Source organism: Notamacropus eugenii, chromosome 7 (genome assembly GCF_028372415.1).
Source record: "Notamacropus eugenii isolate mMacEug1 chromosome 7, mMacEug1.pri_v2, whole genome shotgun sequence".
NCBI classification, from domain to species: domain Eukaryota; kingdom Metazoa; phylum Chordata; class Mammalia; order Diprotodontia; family Macropodidae; genus Notamacropus; species Notamacropus eugenii.
In genome coordinates this window covers 77,047,280-77,069,245 of record NC_092878.1, presented here as the reverse complement: position 1 = coordinate 77,069,245, position 21,966 = coordinate 77,047,280, and positions in this window count along the sequence as shown.

Below are 21,966 nucleotides of genomic sequence, written 5' to 3'. Positions count from 1 at the left end.
ACTTATAACTCCAAAAGGGATAGTAAGCCGATTAGCAGGTCACACAGTGCAGAGTTCTAAACTGGGAGTCAAGAAGACCTCAGCTCAAAACTGGCCTCGGGTACTTACTAGCTATGTGACTTTGGACAAGTCACTTAACTTGTTTGGCCTGTTTCCTCAAATGTCAAATAAAAGCACCTCTTGAAGATCAAATGGGGTATTTGTAAAACATTTTGCAGTACTTAAAACATGATATAACTGCAAGTTATTACTATAAGCCACAATATCACATTTTAATTTGTTTTTATATCTCCAATGTCTAACACACTCAGTAGGGACTTAATAACTTGCTTGTTGAATTAAAGTGAATTGCAAGTAATAGAGAGCTCCACAGGTAGACTCAATATAATTGCCCCTGCCCCCTCCACTTTGATGCTAAACAATGCTGGGTACAGTCACATGAAGTCTCACAGAGCTAGAATAGTTGGAAATAGACAAGTAGGGACAGGAGTGGGATTTGAGTCAGGACAACTTGAGCTTGAGTCATTCCTCTGACACTTTCTAGTTGTGTGATCATGACCAAGCCACTTAACTTGTCTGCCTCAATTTCCTCATCTGTAAAATAAGGGAGTAGGACTAGATAACCTCTAAAGTTCCAGCTCAAAATCTGTGTTGCTAGAGGAGAGCTGGATGTGGTCACATGAGGCTTGTCAGAGCTGGGACAAGTGGGGTTTTCTCCTTCTCTGTCCCACAGGACAGAGAGCACAGGTGGCTTAAAGTACAGGAGAAGGTGGAATCAAAATTGCCTGGACCAGCCTCAGCAACAGCCGGCTGACTAGCGCAGGGTGGTGCTGCAGCGCCACCATGTGGTCGCCCGACACCCCAGCGGAACGCAAAATCTGAGAGCGAGGAAGGCAGCAGACGGAGGGGACACAGGACCTCCTTGCATAGGGTGAGGGCGGTGGTTGTCAAGGAGACAGGATCTCCCTATGCGTGTACGTGCACGGTCTAGCCAAAGATTCTCCCATGGGCCAGTTGGACTCCCCAGAAACAGAGCTGTCATCTGGAAGCAGGCAGCGGAGACGCGCGCGTCTTCATGAGTCTTGGTAAAGACATTAGGTGCTGACTCTATAGTTCAGTGGTTAGAGAGCTGGCCCCTAGAGGGGCTTTGCTGAGACCTTGGGAGGTGGCGCTTCTACTGAATGTGTCTGCGTGTCTTCCTTTCTGGCCCCAGTGCAATCTCTTGCTTGGCTCTACTGTGCTCTTCCAGAATTTTTGATTTTGTTGTTTTCTAGTTTGTTTCTCTTCCATTCTGCAACCCTGCTTGGCCTGAGCAAAAAAATGAGGGGGAGAACAGAAAGGGATTAAAATAGAAAGGAAGCAGCAGGATCATGGATTCTCCAGAATGGAGGAAAATGGGACACAGACCAAGGAACCAATCAGTCCAGAGCAGTTGTTGATGAAATAATCTCTAAGATCGTTTTCTGCTTTAAGCTGAAGGACCTAAGTGGTACAGTGTTTAGAGTGCTGGACTTGGAGTCATGGAGACCTGAGTTCAAATGTAGAATCAGCTATTTGTGAGCCTGACCAAGGTATTTAACCACTCTGTTAAATGGGTACAGTAATTGCACCTGCTTGCTGGGTTTGTTGTCAGAATGAAATAAGCTATATAAAAGTGGTATAGGAGTGTTGTAGCAGGGATTTACTGGGTTCCTTCCAATTCTTAAGATTCAGTCAACAAATATTTATTAAGGACCCACTATATGCTAAGCATTGGGGACACACATAGGAAACAAAATGAAACAAACCCTACATGCAAGGAGCTTACACCCTGAAGGGGGAGACAAGAACATATAAAATATATGCAGAATACAAAAAACATATACAGGATATATAGAAAGTAGTAAAGACATATACACAAAATTAAAGAGAAGGGAGAGAAGTCATGACAATAACAACTGTTATATCCGTTGTATCTGAGTCTTTGTGATCCTGTAGACAGTCTGTGAAGTTTTCTTGGCAAAGATACTGGGATGGTTTGCCAGTTCCTTCTCGAATTTTATGCAGGTAGGGGTTAAGTGACTTGGCCAGTTGGGGTCACACAACTAGTAAGTGAGGTCAAATTTGAGCTCTGTTCTTTCTGACTCCAGGCATCCACTGTACCACCTAGCTGCCGCAACAATGATAATAATTAGCATTTAAATAGTGCTTTAAAATTTGCTAAGCAGTTTACCTAAGTTATCTCACTTGAACTTCACATCAGTCCTGTGAAATAGGGAGCAGATATTTTTATACCCATTTCACAGATGGGGAAACTGAAGGCAAGAGAGGTTTAATGTCTTGCCCAGAATCACACAACTAATAAGCATTAGTCAGTCAGTCAATAATCATTTATTAAACTACTATGTGTCAGGTACTGTGCTAAGCTCTGCATATACAAAGAAGGCAAAAAAACATGTGTCTGCTCTTAAGTGGATTCAAACTCGGGTCTCCCTGACTCCATATCCAACTCTATCCACTGTGACAACTATCTGTGTGTAGTTCAGCCATTATCCTTATTTTACAGGTGAGGAAACTGGGCTGGTGAGAGGCAGGCTGTGGACTAGATTCCAATTCAGTCAAACCAACAAACATTTATTAAGTGCCTATGATGCTAAGAGTACAGTCTTAGACATTGGAACAGATAGTAAAGGGAATAAGTAACGATCAATGCCCTGATGGAACTTATGGTCTGGTAAGGGGAATACTGGTTGTTGTTTGGTTGGTTGGTTGTTGCCGCTGCTGCTAGCTCAGTGGATACTGGTGGACCTAGAGTAAGGAAGACCAGAGTTCAAATCTTGCTTGAAGCACTTACTAGCTATATGACTCCAGGCAAGTCACTTAACCTTTGTTTGCCTTACACAGGAGAAGAAAATGACTGAGTACAGTCTCAGACATTAGAGTAGATACTAAGGTTAATAAGGAATAATGATTGCCCTCATGGAGCTTATGGTCTGATGGGGGAATACTACACATTGTAATTTATACAGCTATTATACAAAATGGTACAAGGTAAATACATAGGCAGAATACAAAGGAAGTTCTATGTTAGATAGCTATTCTACTAGCACTTGATAAGCACCTATAATGTGCCAAGCACTCTGCTAGATTCTGGGATTTCAAAGATCAAAATGAAACTCCCTACCATCATGGGTGAAAGGAAAATATATGCACTTCTAAATATATGCAAATATATACATCCATACACACATGTGTATGTAAGCACGCACACACACACACACACACACACACACTGCCATTTAGGACTAAACACAAACATCAACAAAGAGTTAAGGAGGAAGAAAACTTAAATCCAACTGGGACTACCAAAGAAGGCTCCATGGAAGCCAGGGATTTGAACTAGATTTTGGAAGATGGGTTGAAATTTTATAGTCACAGATGGGAATGAGGGAAAAATATTCTGGATATAGGGAATACATGAGCAAAATCGAGGTCTTCTGATACCCTACTTGATATATCTTAAAGAGTTATTGTATCATACTGGTGTGTTCCCTCAGAAGGTATGGCCTAAGGTGTGGTAGCTACGCAACCTTGTTTTCAGCTGAATGATGTGGTGACACCAGAGTTGGTACAGCAGGATCATATCCCCTAGGATTCTTAGGGGCAGGACCTGAGGTAGATTCCAGTGGCTCTGTTTCCAAAAATCACTCCAGAGGTCAAATTAGATTTCTTTTTTCATGTGCATTCTACCTTATTCCCCACTCCTTGCCTTTGTTCATGGAATCCCCCATACCTGAAATAGGTTACTTCCTCCCTGCCTCCATGAAACCATCTGCTCATCACGGTGTCTTGGAAGACCCTCTCTCCTTTAGATTCAACTGGATGGTGCAGTGTTTGGAGTGCTGGACCTAGTCAGGAAAACCCGAATTCAAATTTGACCTCAGACACTTTACTAGCTGACCCTGGGCAAGTCACTTATTTTTTCTCTGACTCAGTTTCCTCATCTGTAAAATGGGGATGAAAATAGTACATACCCTTGAGGGTTGTTGTAAATAAAATGAGATAATATTTTTAATGGGCTTTTGCAAACTTTAAAGCGTTGCATTAACTACTAACTTAGGTGCTACTTTCTCCATTTAGCCTTTTCTGATTTCACCTCTTCCCTTCCTCGGGTGAAAATGATCTCCACCTCCTCAGATTTCTCTTAGCATGTTTCCCAGGCCATTCTTTTGCATTTATATTATTCTCCCTCATGCCACAATTACTTATATGCATGCTTTTCCTTCTTAGCAAGTTGTAGGAGGTCATCAACTTGCCTAAGGAGGGGAGAACTACTTTAAGTCAATCAGTAGTGAGATAGGGCCCATATGTAGCCCATGTACTTCTAGCCTGTGTGGGATAAGAAGATACAGTCTTTAAGGGGAAAAAGGAAAATAAATGTTGCAAAACTAGAAAAAAAAGAAGACAAGCTTGGCTCCTAAGAAGAGATATGAGAAGATATCTCTTCTCTACTTCTTTGCAGAGATGAGATAGGGGAGTGAGTGGTCTACAGGTATGCAGTACTACATATTATGTCTGATGTTTTTCAAAGTATTGACAAGTTTTTCTGAAATTTTTCTCATCTTTTCCTTTTTTTAAAATTTTTGTTGTTGTTGTAAGAGATTACTGTCTAGGAAAAGGAGGGATACAATGGGAAATTTAGGCTATACAAAAACAAAATATATCAATAAATAGGTTTTTTTGATAATTAATGAATAAAAAAGAATTCTCCCCAATGGATCCCAGGTGAATCCAAGATAGGGCAGCAGAATCTGCATTCCCTAGCCCCTCCCATGAGGCCAATGGTCTCTTTTGAGTTAGGGTCAGGGGAATGAGGAGGAAAATTTACCAAGATTCTGAAAGAAAATGAATGCAGTTAGATATAGCTAGATTCCACTAATTTTCTGACAGGTACTGTGAGATCCTCTCATCCTCACCCTTCCTTATTACATGACAGACTGTTCAGATCTTTCAGAGTAACCCACTCCCCCAATACAGACTCTCTTTTTCTGTGTCTCTGTCTGTCTTTGTCTCTCTCTCTATCTCTTCCTCTTTCCCTCTCTCTGTACACATGCAAGATCACAGATGAAGAAAAAGATTTTCCAGAGTTCATGGTTCCCTACAGATGAGTGATTCCCAGAAGTCTGAGTTTCCATAATCACAGATTGGGGTGTCAGAACCCTTCTTAGTCTCCTTTGATGGACCAGCATGATTCTCTTGCTCCTTTATTGTAGATGCGCTCCAAGGGTTTTTCCTGGACCCTCTTCTTGCTCTACTCCAGGGCCTCTTAACCTGATAAAAGTTTCAGGGGGTCTGTGAACTTTGACACATTTATTCTCACTAATCATTGACTTCTTTGTGATTCTGTGTATTTTATTTTATGAATTTAAAAACATTATTCTGTGGAATCCAAAGTCTTTACCAGATTGGCAAAGAGGTCAAATACACAGTAAGGGGCCTGTTCTACACTCTTTCTCTGGAGAGTCCTTCAGCTCCCCTCTTCCACACCCTGATCACAGTTCCTGTTGGCTGTTTTCTCCTATATGTTCAATTGATTTCTCAAACTCAACATATCCAAAGCAAACTTCATTATCTTTCCCCTAAACCAACTCTACCTTCAAAGGTCCCTGTTTCTGTTGAGGTGTACTGGAGCTAGCTCAAAAAATGTCAGAGCTGTGAAATTTTCAGAGCAAACATTCGGAAATGGGCAAGCACTACAAATCAGGGATTTATTTATTATTTTTGATCATCGAGACTTAAGAAAGTGATTAAGAAAATGAATATTAAGGGACAGCTGGACAGTACAGTGATAGAACAACTGACTCTGGAGTCAGGAGGACCTGAGTTCAAAATCCAGCCTCAGATACTCACTAACTGTGTAACCCTGGGCAAACCACTTAACCTTGTATGTCTCCCTTGCCTCAATGAATGTATATTAAACTTCAAAGTTTGTTGTGTGTACAACCTCACCCCTACCTCACACACCCCATCTCTTCCAAACCAATTGTTAAACGTTCACTAACATATTTGAGTATACTCTCATCTCTCCTAATTGCCAGATTTGTAACCTGGGAACTAGCTTTGGCTCTTCTTTCTCTCTCACTTTCCATATTTAATCAATGACCACATCTTGTCACCAGTGACATCTCTCCCCTCTGTCCCTTTCTCTTTATTCATGTAGCTACCACCCTAGTTCAGGTTCTCATCACCTTTTACCTGGACTCCTCTAATGGATTCCTAATTGATCTCCCTGTTTTCAGTCTTTCCTCTCTTAATTGATTTTTCTAAGTAATCTTCCTAAGGCACATATCTGACCCTGTCACTTCCCTGTTGAAATATATTCCCTGGTTTCCCTTTTTTCCAGGATAAAAGATATACTTCTTCCTTTGGCATTTAGGACCCTCCATAATTTGGCTCCCATCTATATTTACAGCTTTGTTCCATACAACTTCCTTTCACAAATGGGATTATTAGCTCTTTTCAGACATTGACATTTTATCTCCTTCTTCTGTTCATTTGCATGTGTCCTCCCCTATAATTGAAATGTACTCCATCTTTTACTCTCAGAATCCTCATCATCCTTCAATGTCCTGCTGAAGTGCTACTTTCTCCTTGAAACCTTCCCTGATTCCTGCCAATCCTCAATGGTCTCTCACTCCTCAATTTTTCTTCTACTCCGCACCTTGGTGTATATGTGTAAAGGTATGTGTGTCCTTGTAAGATATCCATAATATCTAATTGGAGCTCAAGGGTACCATGAATAAATCACTCTGGAATCTGGCTCAATCCTCTCCAAGAAAGACTGTAGTTTTCCAACTTGCAGAAAATAGTAGGAAGGTCATACTGGGTTCTTGCTCTTTCCCTTCCCTATCTCCTGTAAGGGTACCAGACTAAAATGATATCAACCTCTTGGTCTAGAGATCTGATTCTGGTTCATAACAGAAGTTGCTTTCCTGGCAGGTACTAGCCTGGTTAACTTCTTTCCACCAAATATCATCATAAATAGTGAATAATGAGTAAATTTATTTATCCAAATAAACAGCAAAACAAAAATTAGGAAATTATACAAATGAGAATATACAAGAAAATACACAATGCAGTTCTTTAGATGAGTGTAAGGTAAGATCTCAGCTCAGTCAAGAGAATGAGTCCAACTCACATGAGGAAAACCTTCAAAGATTCTAGGGGGCAAGCTGGAAATCAGGGACATGTTGAGGAACCAGCTTCCCTATAAATTTTGCAGCTTCAAAAGTCTCTTTCTCTTCATATTGCTCTCAAGGAGAGTTCAGCTGAGCATGTCCCTCTTCCAAGAAATTCTTCCACTAATTCCACTCCCTATACAAACATGCAGCATCACCTCCACATTTTCTTCACCAATTAGGAATCAAGTTTCCTTCCATACCCAACAGGCAGCACAAGGCTGCCCCTCTCCATTCAGCTTAATTGGAGCCATGTTATTCCTCTAGTAAAATGCAAGCTGCCATTAAGCAGGGACTGTTTACTTTGTGTTTTAGTATTCTTAGCACCTAGGACAGTGCCTTTCACGAATGGACACTTAATAAAAGACTGTATATTGTGGAATGAGTGGATTGAACTGTGAGTGGAAGTAATGAAAGTTCTCACAACATGGCATCGTGGAAACAGCATTGAATTAGGAGTCAGAAGACTTGAATTCCAGCCCAGGCTCCGGCATTTACTTGTTACATGACCCAGAGCAAGTCACAGAACCTCTTTCTGTTCTATTTTATTATCTTTTAAATGGAAATGATGAGAGCAGTATTAGGACCTGCACTGCCGACCTATGATTCAATAATTCAATTCAGCAAACATTTATTAAGCGTTTACTCTAAGTAAGACACTGGGAGGCCCTGGGTACATAGAGATAGATAGGTCACAGGAGCTGACAACTTACTGTGATCTGTGCTATCTTATCTATCCATCTTACTAAGTTATAGGCATTTAATGACATAATGTATAGGAAACACTTTATATATTATAAGGCACTATACAAATATAAGTTATGGATATATATGTGCTAAAGCTCATTAGGATCATTTTTCTACGTGTGGTTTGAGCCACATGGGAAGATATTTTCTTATTTATATCAATCAACTAAATCTGTGGCAAATTTCTACCAATTTAAATTTTTTTCCAATTGAAAAAATTATGATCCTAGTAATTGTCTTCCATGACATCATAAAGAATTCCCCTCCCATTTGAATTTTGTGCAGGGCACATGCCATGCAGAGCTAATTTTTTAATCCTTTGGCTTTTTGTTTGGAAAATGTAGCACAAAAAACATTAACTACAGATATAGACAGACTTGCCTAGATGGAATGTAGTGCACAAAGTTCCTCTTCTGGTAACATCCAGGCCCCCAAAGTCCTCTGAATCTGGTGAAGAATTGAATATGGGGTGGGAAGACACTGAAGGATGGTGGGAGCTGGGGGCCAGATACCTTGATTCTAGCTTGTATGACTTTGGGTGCATAACTTAGCTAGGGGGCCTCAGGAACCCAGGCATCCCGGAACATCCTACCTTGATAGCTATACTGAATGTGAAGTTTTTGGTAAGTGGGCAGAGAGCATAGAGAAAAGGAGAGGAAATGGGATGATAGATTAAGTGCTTTGAGATTGAGAAGGCAGGAGAATATGATTCAGAGTAGGGTAGATTGGGGCCTGGGCCCAGCTTCCTATTCACATAAGGGAGCATCCACTCAATTGTATTATGTTCACACTGGAAGCCAATGTCTTCAGAAACTAGTTGACAAACCCATTCTCCATGATGGAAATGTGGAGATGCTCACCCTGGTAGAGTATGCAGTGCCCTGGTCACACTTAGTAGGCAATTTCAGAGCCAAAGATCTCCCACACTTGCTGTTCCTGCAGGGCTAGAAACAGCTCTTGAATGGTCTCCTTTAAATACTATACTCTAAACTCACCTCCTATCTGGGTGGCCTGGTCCAGAAGGCTCTGCTGAAAAAGGCTTTGCCTTAGGGCACCAACTTCCAAAGGGAGGGTGCTTTCTCCTAGGGTGGCCCTTGTTCAAGCAAACCATACTAAAAATCAGTTGGCATGGATAGCATCCAAGATCCCAGCAAAATTATTAGAATATCAAGCAAGAAAAAACAGAGAAATACCATATGGCAGGATCCTATTGAGAAATCCAGCTCTCAGATGTTCATGCACAAGGAGTGGTTGGGAGGTTTGAATTAAGTTTCTGAATTAGGTTTCTTTCAGTCTTTGAGAGGGGCTAAGGGAGAATGGTTCTCTACTCTGATGGAGTGTGGAAAGAATTGTGATGGTTGCCATTTCTGAAATATATGTGCTTGTGTCTTACATTTTATTATTGCTTATAGAATTCCATTAAAATGCTTGTTCTCACTCTGAAAAGGAGTTTGAATGATTGGGAATAGTACATATAGCAAAGATAGGATGAGGGGAGGCATTTCATATGGAGGCAGGCACTGGACCAAGAAGATAGATATTCACATCTTAGTCCAAGTTGCAGCTGAGTGATACCTCCCACAAAGGGGTGGAGCTAGGGAGGCAGGAAGCCAGCTCTCTGAGAACCAGAAAGAGCTTACTGCTTCTCCCTAGCATGCCTTCTTGTGCTGGCCAGTGGCCTTAGAAGTTAGGCATGAATGTTTCACTGACAGCAGCACCTGGTCCTTACTGCCAGATGGGATCAGTCCCTAGTGACTTCATGCATGCTGATTATTTTCTTAAAGATTTTGTAGAGACAAAAAAGAGTTACATAGGATGTAAAGCTACGGACGGGTTATACCACTGACAGCAGTGATTGCATTGATGAGAACACAAATTCAATTAAAATTTTGTCCCATATGCTTGACTCAGTGATATATGATTTATTTTTGTATGCCATTTGACTTTCAGAGTATTTATTAAGTGCCTACTATGTGTTAGGTGGGGCAGCTAGGTGGCTCGGAGGATAGAGTCTGGAGTCAAGAAGACTCATCTTCCTGAGGTCAAAGGTGGCCTCAGACACAAGTAGTGTGATCCTGGAGAAGTCACTTGCCTCAGTTTCCTCATCTGTAAAATGGACTGGAGAAAGAAATAGCAAACCACTCCAGTATCTTTGCCAAGAAAACCTCAAATGGTGTCACAGTCAGACAGGACTAAAAATGAGTGAATAACAACAAAAAATGTGTTAGGTACTGTGCAAGGTTTTGGGGATACCATTATAAAGAATGAAACAGTTTTTCTCACAATGAATTTACAGTCCAATGAGTGGTACCACTAGGTAGCTAGTCTGTGTACAGTAAAAGAAAAAAGGGCTAGACCCATTAGAAAAGTTCTGGTTCTGCTATTAATTAGCTGTTTGATTACATAATATACTTATATGAATATATGTATTCATATATGTATATATATGTACACATACACATATACACCTTTGGTCCAGATCTGTAATGTCATCCACATAGAGCGCTCCTGCTGTGGAAAAGCAACATAGGTCAGTGATGGGAATCTCAATTCTTCAGTAATTGTCTTTCTAGGTTGAAAAACTTTACAGAGAAATGACACAAAACCTCTATGTATACTACTGGATTGATTTTTTTTTAATAAGCCAAATGATCTATGTGTAGATAAATTACTCTTCACAGCAAGCAACATGTTTCTGTTTCTACCTTAGTGTGGTCACATGTCTAATTTTTTTTTTGGAGATGGGGAGATTTGAATGTCTCAACTGCAAAACTTTAGTCACATCATTTAATGATGAAAAGCAACTCTTGGAAGTATAAAACTTAAAAATGAGGAGGGTGTGACCGTATTCAGGAAGGTAGGGCAGTGGAGCTATGGTGCTGGCGAGCAGCATCTTTAGGCAATAGATCTTAGGATTATATTACTCGCTACTATTCTGAGGTTGTCTGGAGGCAGGAGATAAAAGCAGAAAGGATCAGACCTTCTGGAATGGTTGGAGAGCTGATTGTCTTAGAAAGAGAAAGAGCATCAGATGAGACCACCTTTTATTAGAACATCCATCCCTGAGGGATTGTTGATTTTGGGTGGCTTTTCCTGTGTAGTCTTGTGTTCCCCTGTGTTGTTTGCCTCCTAGGGAACTCCTAAATACTGGGCCATGCTGTGAACTGCTTGAAGTTTTGGGCAGAGAGAACATCAAAGGATATAAGGAAAATGATTCCACCTCACAAGATCAAAAATAGCTGCATCCTTGACAAGTCATTCTGTATTCTTTCTGTCCTGCCTAACGTAGAGCTTGAGGAATCCCGAAAGTCCATCATATGGGGGGAGGGGATGGCATTAATTCCGTGTATAACTGGAAGTTTTTATTAATGTCACCATGATGGGTTTGTCAGCATCTTTTTATCAAGTAATTTGGGGAATGAGGTGATAGTGTTTGAAATGATTTAAGTTTTGACGTGATTTCTTTTTAAAAAATACCCTCTTTTAATGCGTTGATTTCCTTTTGGAAATCGTGATGGGCATTTCCTCTCTCCTTGATGATGAATACAGATCACTCATTTAAACTTCCTATCTTGTCACACTTAGCAGGCAGGCTCTAGAAAGGAGCATGGATCTGTAGGGATTTCCTGAGTACCTGCTCTGTGCTCAACCCTGTGTGAGGTACAGCAGGTGATACAAAAAATGATGTAATGGAAAGCACCCTGGGTTTAGAGTCAGAACTGGAGTCATATATCTACCTATGCAACCTTGAGCAAGTCACAGATAGAACAAATCATACTTGTTACCATGACTGTCTACTAAAATAGCAGGTCCATAGGCTCCTGGAGAGTCCCTGTTACTTTTATGGAATCCTCAAGATAATTTCATTTGACCCTCACAATAACACTGAGAGATAGGTGCTATTATTATCCCTGTTGTACAGGTGAGGAAACTGAGACAAACAGAAGTTAAGTGACTTACCTAAGTGTCTGAGCCTAGAGTTGGACTCCTGGTTTTCCTGACTCTTCACCCAACAGTCTCTCTATCCACTGTACCACCAACTGCTACTAGCATATAGAAATAGATTGAATACAGAACCAGTGAGAAAAAACTAGCTGTCTTCTATTAAGCTAGACATTAAAAAAGATTTGCAAAAATATATAAAATAATACCATTCACATTACATTTTTTTTGTTTGGAAAATATAGTTATTTTTTCACAAAATATGTTATCTTACTATGTAATGGATTTATTAGTATTTTAAATTAAATATATATTTTTTTAAAATCTGTTTTAACATCTCTGAGACACCACATTACACCAGCAGACTGGCTAACATGACAAAACAGAAAGATGATAAATGTTGGAGAAAATGTGGGAGAGTGGAACACTAATTCATTGTTGGTGGAGCTGTGAAATGATGAACAGGAAGATTTCAGAGAGGCCTGGAAAGACTTATGTGAACTGATGGTGAGTGAAAGGAGCAGAGCCAGGAGAACTTTGTACACAGCAACAACCACAGTGCATGAGGAATTTTTCTGGAAGACTTAGTACTTCATTGCAATGCAAGGACTCATAAAATTCCCACTGGTCTCTTAAGGCAAAATGCCTTTCACATCCAGAGATAGAACTATGGAATTCGATTGCAGAATGAAGCAGATCATTTTCTTTTGTATCATGTTTTGGTTTGTTTTATGATTTCTCCCATTCATTTTAATTCTTCTATGCAACATGACTGGTAAAAATGTATTTAATAGGAATGTATGTGTAGAACCTATATAAAATTGCATGCTATCTCGGGGAGGGAGGGGAGAAGTAAGGGGGAAGGAGGGAGAGGGAGGGGAAAAAAATCTAAGTTATGTTGTAGTGATTGTAGAACACTGAAAACAAATTTAAAAAATAAATTAATTTTAAAAAATAAAATTAAAAAATTAAAAAATCTGTTTTAATTTCTAATATGGTAAATGTTGATCTATTTAACCCACATAAACAAAAGCTCTTTCGAGTCTTCAATAATTTTTAAGAATGTAAAGGTAAGGGGGATTTTGGGGTAGCTAGGTGGTGCAGTAGATAGAGTACTGGTCCTGGAGTCAGGAGGACCTCAGTTCAAATTCGTCCTCTGACATAAACTGTGTGACCCTGTGCAAGTCACTTAACCCTACCTGGTTAAAAAAAAGAGAGTGTAAAGGTGTCCTCAATAGAGATGAAAAAAGTTTGAGAATTGCTCTACTAGTTCTATTAACATATGTCTGGCATGGTGGATAGAAGGCCAGCCTGGGAATTAGGAAGACCTGTTTCCAAGTCCTGCCTCTGCCACATCCTAGCTGTATGACTGGGAATTCTCAGTGCCTCCGCTCAGCAGTTTGAGGTGATACAGTTACAGAAGAATTACTGTATATACTACTTTTTCACACCAGAAGTGCTCTGAGTAGATGAAATTATAAATCTGGGCCCAAAGAGGAAAATATATGTGATAAAATAAAATTATGTAACTTATATAACTTATGTAACATGGAAAGTGGGATTTTCTGGCATTAGAAATGTATACATTTAAACAGCATGATACAGTGGGAAAAGCATTGTTTTTAGGATACAGAGGCTCTGGGTTTGAATTCTAGTTCTGCTACCTGAATGGCTTTTTGGGGTCTCAGTTTCCTTATCTGTAAAATAAGAGTTTGATTTCCCAGGTTGCTTTCAGTCTAATTCCTATGATTCTACAAAAAAAAAAAAAATGAAAAGTGTCCCTCTGCATTGTGCCCAAGTGGGCACCTTACTTACTCCTAATCCTGGCTCTGAAATTATTTCACCTTTCTAAACCTGTTCTCTCAAGGGTTTAGTGAGATCAAGATGTAAAAACTTGATGATGGAGAGTGTGATATCAATGTGAGTTGTCTGACCTCGTCACCCTCCTACTCAGTAGTGGCTCCCTATCACCTTTGGAATCCAAAATAAAATCTTCTGTTTGGCATTCAAAGCCCTTCATAACCTGGTTTCCTCCCACTTTTCTGGTCTTCTTGCCCCTTCCACACTCCCCTCCCCTACATATTCTTCTATCCTGTGGCACTGTTTTCCTTGCTGGTCTTGGCACAAGACACTCCTGGGCATTTTCATTGACTGTCCTCCCCTGCCGTGCTCTCCTTCCTCATTTCCACCTCCCTGCCTCTTTCAAGGCCCAGGAAATTCCACCTTCTAAAGATAGCCTTTCCCAATACCTCTTTCTGCTAGTGCCTTTTTTCCAAGCTTATCTCCCATATAGTCTCTGTATCTTGTTTGAACATAACTGTTTACATGTTGTCTCCCTATTTGACTGTGAGTTCCTCAAAATCAGGCTCCATTTTTTGTCTTTTTGTGGGTTTCTGGCTTCCTCCTCTGTTTTTTGCTTTTTTTGTATTTCCCTATTTCTGCATTAGCATCATTCGGTGGGTTGGGGCAGCTAAGTGGTGCAGTGGATAGAGCACCAGTGCAGGAGTCAGGAGGACCTGAGTTCAAATCTCACCTCAGACACTTGACACGCACTAGCTGTGTGAACTTGGACAAGTCTCTTAACCCCAATTGCCTCATCGTGGGTCATCTCCAGTCATCCTGATGAATATCTGCTCACTGGATTCAGATGGCTCTGGAGGAGAAGTGAGGTTGGTGACCTGCACAGCCCTCCCTCACTCAAAACAAAGTCAAGTGCAAGTCATGTCATTATTTCTCTGATGGCATGGTCTTCTTTGGCAATGAAGGACAAACACATTCAGTGGGTCCTTAGGGAGCAAGTAGGATCATAGAAGCCTAGCTTTAGGGCTGGAAAGGGAGCTTAAAGATCACATATTCTAAGCCTATCATATTAGGGATGAGAAAACTGAGGTCCAAGAAAACTGAGTTACCCAGGGTCACCTGGGTAGGAAGTGACTGAGCCAGGATGTGAACCTAGAGCCTCTAAATCCAAATCCAGTGATCTTTTGAATGAGTTGCACTTCTTCTGGCCCAGCATTCTCATTTTTACAGTTGAGGAATTTGAACTGAGGCCCAGGGAAATGATTACTTGCCCAAGGTCACATGGGTAGTAATAATAATAATAGTTCACATGTTTATATAGCTACTTATGACTAACAAAGTAATTTCCTTATAAATCCAGGAGGTAGTCATTAAAAATATTATTTTTCCCATTTTACAGATGAGAAAGCTGGCTCTCAGAAAAAGTAAAGAATTTGCTCAGGGCTCATAGCTAAGTAAGCATTGAAGTCAGAATCCAAACCCAGGTCCATACTGGCTACTAAGATTTTATGACTTTCTGCTATTCAGTATAGTATCACTTATTTTTTCTCCTTTTCTGATTAAGATGTACATGGTTCAGATTTGGCTGTTTGGGCTACAGATTTGCTCTGCTTGGTTCAATGAATGGTTAATTGAGCTTTGTTTTAAAATTGTTTGTAGCAATAATATTTTTTTAAGAGTGTTTCTATAAGTTCAAGTTTCAGACTGAAAAGAAACATCAGGTATTTTCTGAATAATTCCTGTGGGAAAAATATCCCTCCCTTCCTTCATTGCACAGGTGGTAGATCACTAATGTAGAATATTTTATATACTATAAATCTCAGCTGATATTTTGATTTGTTTTCCCAAAATGCTTTTGGTAACTCTTTTTTAGGGGAGGTACAGTGGACAGAGTGCTGGGTCTGGAATCAGGAAGACCTGAGTTCAAATCTGTCTTCAGACATAATACTACTTGTCTGACCCTGGACAAGACACAACCTCTATTTGCCTTAGTTTCCTCATCTGTAAAAATGGGGATGATAATAGCACCTGCCTGTGGATCAAGTGAGATAATAATTGTAAAATGCTTAGCATAGTTCCTGATATGTAGTAAGCACTGTATAAATGTTAGCTATTATCATCATCATTATTATTTTGTGAATTCATTTTTATTTTTCTCTCCTTTTTAAAATAAAGTTAGCAAAAGGTTTATTGATAGCTGACCTGCTTTTATTCACTTTTTATTCTCTTTGATACAAAGGAGGGCTCACATGGAGGGGAAGAGTTCTATTTAGAAATGAATGTAAGGAAAATCCCCATAAGGAATGAAGAAAAATTTAAAAACAAAACTAAACCTCCATTGTGTACTAATTCCATCTTCAACACCCTCAAATAGCTTAAATTATTTACCTCTATAGCATCTTCAACACCTCAAATAGCTTAAACTATTTACCCTCACAAGATGAAGGAGACACAGACGCTCTCTGGGGGCAGGATCTAGAAGATGTATTTGCCCTCTTGAGCACTCTGTCCTTGGTTCTGAAACAGGACAAGATGTCAGTGACAGTTTCATGAAATACAGGGTTCTGTGTAGAATGTCCAATCTTAGCAACAATGTACAGGGCAGGATTTTGTGTCTAGTTGACCAGGAGGAGGGGGCAGGACCTCTTGCCTTACTTATGAGTATCATTGTGATGAATTTACCAGATTCCTCTTCCAGATGAGACAGGTCATGTTCCTGGGTTTGTGTCTTAATTGATAGAAGCAAAAGCTGATGTTTCAAATGTTTGGGAACTCAGGGCTTTGCAGACATATCTTTGGAATGTGTTATTTTGTTTGAGTGGTAATAATCATTTATGTTTGCCCATAATCAGAAACCAATATGGCTTTCTAATAATTTTTTTAAAAGGGGATTTTAATATATTTCAATTATAATTAGGCTCAGCAAAATCCATGTTATCCTTGCTAATAATAGTATATAAATACTTCAGACATCTGTGATTTCTTCAATGTAGGAATTCCCTTTAATGAGGCAAACCCATTTAGAATTTAGTAAATACATTTAAGAGAGTTACCTGAGATTTGGAGAGTTTAACTGACTTGCCCCAAGGGCATACAACTAGCAAGTGTCTGAAAGAGGATTTGAACCCAGATTTCTTCCTGCCATTTTGTCCAGCATTCTATCTACTGCACTATGCTGTTTATAGCTAATTATAACCATAGCTCATCATTCTACTGCACTTTACATGATATTTTCCTTCCAACAGCCCCATTTGATAAGTAAGGCCAGTTGTATTATCCCCATTTTATCAGTGAGGACGCTGAGGCAGAGAGAGAGAGCTATTGACTTGTCATAGCCATTAATGGAAGAGTTGGGACTCAAACCTAGGTCATTTGACTCCACGTCCAGTGGTCTTTCCCTCTATATCATATCTCTTATCTCTTGTGTCATGAATTATCTATTCTCTAGGCTAGGAAATTGAAATGTGAGGATTATATAATTTAGTCAAAGTATTATATCACAAAAATGCCCTATATTACTAAGATCTCACCTCTTACCACTGCCCTTCCACTTCCTACTCAACTGCTTCTCTCTCTCCCTGTCTTAGAAGTCTGGCTTATTTGTAGAACCAAATCTAGAGGGCTATGAGATCCAGGGAAAAACAACGTGTGTTTCCTGTTTCTCCTTCAACTTTTGCGTCCAGGTAAAATTATATTCAAGTGTTCAACAAGAGTAACCTTGATTATAAGAAGACAATATTAAGTATGTGGAAGTTGCCTCCTAGCTCTCACATTTACTATCTGTTGGGCAAAGAAGAAAGGAATTTTATGGAGCAGAGGTAAGGAGGGAATGAATGCCAGGCCTAAGGGACAGTCAATGCAAAGTTGTGGAGATGATAGATAGAATATTGTGTGTGAGAAATAGAGAGAAAGCCAGGTTGTCTGGATTACGGGGTAGGGGAGCATAATTAGGCTGGAAAGACAAAATGGGACAGGGTTGTGAAGGGCTTAAAAACTAAATAGAGTCTATGTTTTATTCTAGAGGCAATAGGGAGCCACTAGAGATTTGGTCAGATCTGCCCTAAACAAAAATCACTTTTGCAGCACTTTGAAGGACTAAGGTGGGGAGAGACTTGAGGCAGAGGGTCCAATTAGGCTCATGAAATGCTTTTCTCATGAAAATCCTGTGAGATTAGTAGTTAACAAGTTATATCATCAACCCCATTTTTGCAGATGAGGAAATTCAGGCTCAGAGAGATAAGCAATTTGCCTGTGGTCATATGATTTATGGGTGGCAGAAATGGGGACCAATCCAAGTCTTCAGACTACAAAACTTCGGATCTACTCTCATACACTGCATCACAGGAAATGCCTTAGGGCAGGGGTGGGAAACCTGCTTTGAGGCTACATGTGGCCTGTTTAGGGGTTGATAGTCTCTGTTATGTCTGGGTGACATGAATATAATATTAGAGAGCAAGAAATTTTCTACTCCATGCCAGGCACTGTGCTAAGTGATGGAGATATAAAGAAAAAAACCACTCAATGCTTTCAAGGAGGTCACAGGAGTCTAATGGGAGAGATAACATGCAAATTAATTATGTACCAACAAACTATAGATAGGATGAATTGGGAATAATCTCAGAGGAAGACACTCAGATTAAGGAGGACTAGAAAAGGCTCCATGCATGCATTTAAGGTGTGTGTGTATGTGTGTGTGTGTGTGTGTGTGTGTGTGTGTGTGTGTGTGTGTGTGTGGTTCTGTGTGGGTATCATATCCTGACCCCAATGGAAAGGCTGTTAGACCTGAATATTGGATCTTGCAGCATTCTGGAAAGAAGGAAGGAAGGAAGGAAGGAAGGAAGGAAGGAAGGAAGGAAGGAAGGAAGGAAGGAAGGAGCTGTGTTGCCCAACTAAAAGGCAACTCTTGTCTCTACACATTTAGGCAAGGAATTCCCCAGTCCTGGGGAAAAAACTCCTACCTCATCTCTACCTGTTGAAATCTTTCTATTTCTTTAAGGCCCAGTGGAGAGGCCAACTCTTTCATGAAGCCTTCTCTGATTTCCCCAGCTGAAAGCTATTGCTCCCTTCTGCAATTTCCTAGATCCCTTTGTTTGGATCTCCTCTCTCTCTATGTTCTACATCAAATGCTGCTTATTGGTGTTCATGTTCTATCTTCCCTGTTAGATCACGAGTACCTTAAGGCTTTGCCTTAAACTGTTTTTTTTGTTTGTTTTTCCATTGTCTAATTCATAGCAAGCATGGAATAAGTAGATGCTTATTGAAGTGATTTTAATTCAATTGACTAGGCCTCTTTGAATTGATAAAAATAATAATAAACTTTATACTCTGTTATTCAGCCATTTTAGTTGTGACATTCAAACAACTCTTGTTAATAAGATATTGTTCAAAGTCTGTTTATTTCAGTCCTGTCCAACTCTTACTAGAGTGGTTTGCCATTTTGGTAAACAGGGTGAATCGACTTGCCCAGGGTCACACAGCCAATAAGTGTCTGAGACCAGATTTGAATTCAGAAAGCTGAATCTTCCTGACCTTTACTCTATCTATTGTGCCACCTAGCTACCCTTTATATAGTGCTTAAGATTTTCATTGTGTCATACAGTGTTCTAAAAACTTCAATGTAGTTTTAAGCTAGTAAAATTTTAATTGCTTAAAATTGCACTTAGAATTTTGGGAAACCATGTATTATCTCATTTAATATTCACAACAATCCTATGTGATAGGCTCTATGATCATTTCCATTTTATAGATGAGGAAACTGAGAGACTTAGAAAGACCAAGTGGACTTGATCAGGGTCACTGAGTTAGAGTCTGAGAGGTTATTTCAAACCTAGATTTTCCTTGAGTTCTGGGTCCAGCTCTCTAGTCACTGTGCCAACCTACCTAATTCAAGGAATTTTTTTCTTTAAAATGAAAGGAGAACCAATCAAGTTTTCCTACCCATATTTTAAAAAAGTTTTATTGCTTTGCTTTCTTTTTATATTACAAACATTTACAGATTTCCTCTATTCTATAAGGAAATAAAACAAGTAAGTGAAACTAATAATAAAGTGACCTCATCTGAAAGTGCTGGCAGCATTTCACAAATGTAGTATAACTCTACCTCTATTTCTTTTAAATAAACAGAAATCTATTTTCTTCCCTTCCTACACCTCCACCCTGTTGAAAAAATATAAAAAAATTCCTTTAACAACTATACAGTCAAGCAAAACAAATTCTTTCAATGGCTGTACCCCAAAATACATATCTCCTGTTCTCTAAATCCATCACATCTCTGTAATGCACATCGGGTCTCATCATCGGTCCCCCAGGGTTGTGAGTGGTCTTTGTTCTTACAACTTTTAAAGTTGTTCATTTTTACAGTGTTTGTTATCACATAAATTATTCTTCTGGTTCTGTTTACTTCATTTTTCATCAGTTTATAGAAATAATTAATTGTTCTTTGAACAATTTGATAGAATTTATTTGTGACTCCATCTGGTACTGGATTTTTTTTTAATTTGGAAGTTTATTAATGGCCTATTTAATTTCTTCTGAAATTGGGTTGTATACATTCCCATTTTAATTCCTATACCTAGTGACAAATGCCCCTTCCCCTGAGTCATTTTGTGGTAAATCAGCATTCACATTTTAAAAAAAGGAAAAATAAGAACCCATGTACCAAATTCGTGAATTCAAATGAGATTGATTGAAGGATATTTTTTTTTATAGCTACTTGAGGCCTCTGACTGACTAGAGACAAGAGGATGCTGCAAATCTTCAAGTCTGCATCTGATGGACTGGGGGTGGGGTGGGGAAAAGGAGAGGGCTTAGCCCTAGAGATGGCTTCCCAGCTTTCCCTTTTTGTACAGGAAAGGTTCCATCTTGGACCAGTCTCATTTTACCAGAATGAATTTGCTTCCTAAGAGTTCAAGGGAAGTGTTTGGTAGAGAAGCAGATACTTGCCTCCACTCTCAAATATGTGCTTTGGGATCTTTGGATATTGTAATTGGTTGAGAAGATAAAGGATGGGAAAAAGGCAGCTAGATAGTACAGTAGCTATAGGACCAGACATAGAGTCAAGCAGATGTGAGTTCAAGTATTCCCTTAGAAACTTGCTAACTGTGTGACCCTGGACAAGCCATTCATTTCCTATCTTTATCAGTTACCTCACCTGTAAAATGGGAATAATAATAGCACCTGCCTCCCAGATGAGTATAAGATAAAATAATCCAGGTAAAATGCTTTGCAAGCTTTAAAAATGCTATTAAATGCTTTTATTAAAAGGAAATAAGGACAGAGTTTGACTCATTCCAATGTATAACTCAATAGCTTTATTGGGGCTATTCTCATAGAAATAGGAGTTTACTCTCACAGCCTTGGTTGGGTTCCTGGAAACTTGCCCCAAGACAAGGGGCCCACTCCTCTGCACCTGCAGTTATGGGTTCTTAGGGGCTATATGGCAACTGCAAGGACTGGATTGCTGATTTAAGTCAACTCTACACAACCATTCTCCAATCTCTAAAGCAGGGGTTCTTAATCTTTTCTCATGTCCTGGACTTCTTTGGCAGTCTAATAAAGTCTATGGACCCTTCTCAGTATAATATTTTTAAATAATTGAAGGAAACACTAAATTTCAGGTACAGGTTAGAAAAAACAGGCAATTGGGAGGGTTTAAATTAGACCCCAATGTGTTTTGTCCCCACTAACTGTTGATGCTCAATGGCTACTTAGATAAGGGTTCATATCCTAGTTACGTTCTCCCTTCTGCAGAGATGTGAAAGAGCTAAATCCCTAGGTCGATAATCTCAATCACTTTTAATGTAGAAACTCCCCACTGCAAGTGAGAAAAAATAGGTATCTGTGATTACAAACCAAATAGACCTTGTTAACTGGAGACTAACTTTTCCATCACTGATAGGAGAGATATTACCAGGGTTCTTTCCTTCCTGTTGAATCTCCCTCTATGTACATTAAGAGCAACCAGGAGGTGCAATGGATAGAGTGCTGGGCTTAGAGTCAGGAAAACTCAAGTTCAAATTTGACCTCCGATATTTACAAGTTGTATGACCCTGGGCAAGTCACTTAACCCTGTGTGCCTCAGATCCTCTTCTGGAAAATGAGCTAGAGAAGGAAATGGCAAACCAGTGCAGGTTCTTTGCCAAGAAAACCCCAAATGGGGTCATGAAGAGTTGGACATGACTGAAAATGATACAACAACACGTACCTTAGGTTAGTTCAAGGACACTGTCTGTCTTGGTTTGGGTTTAAAATGAATAGCTTC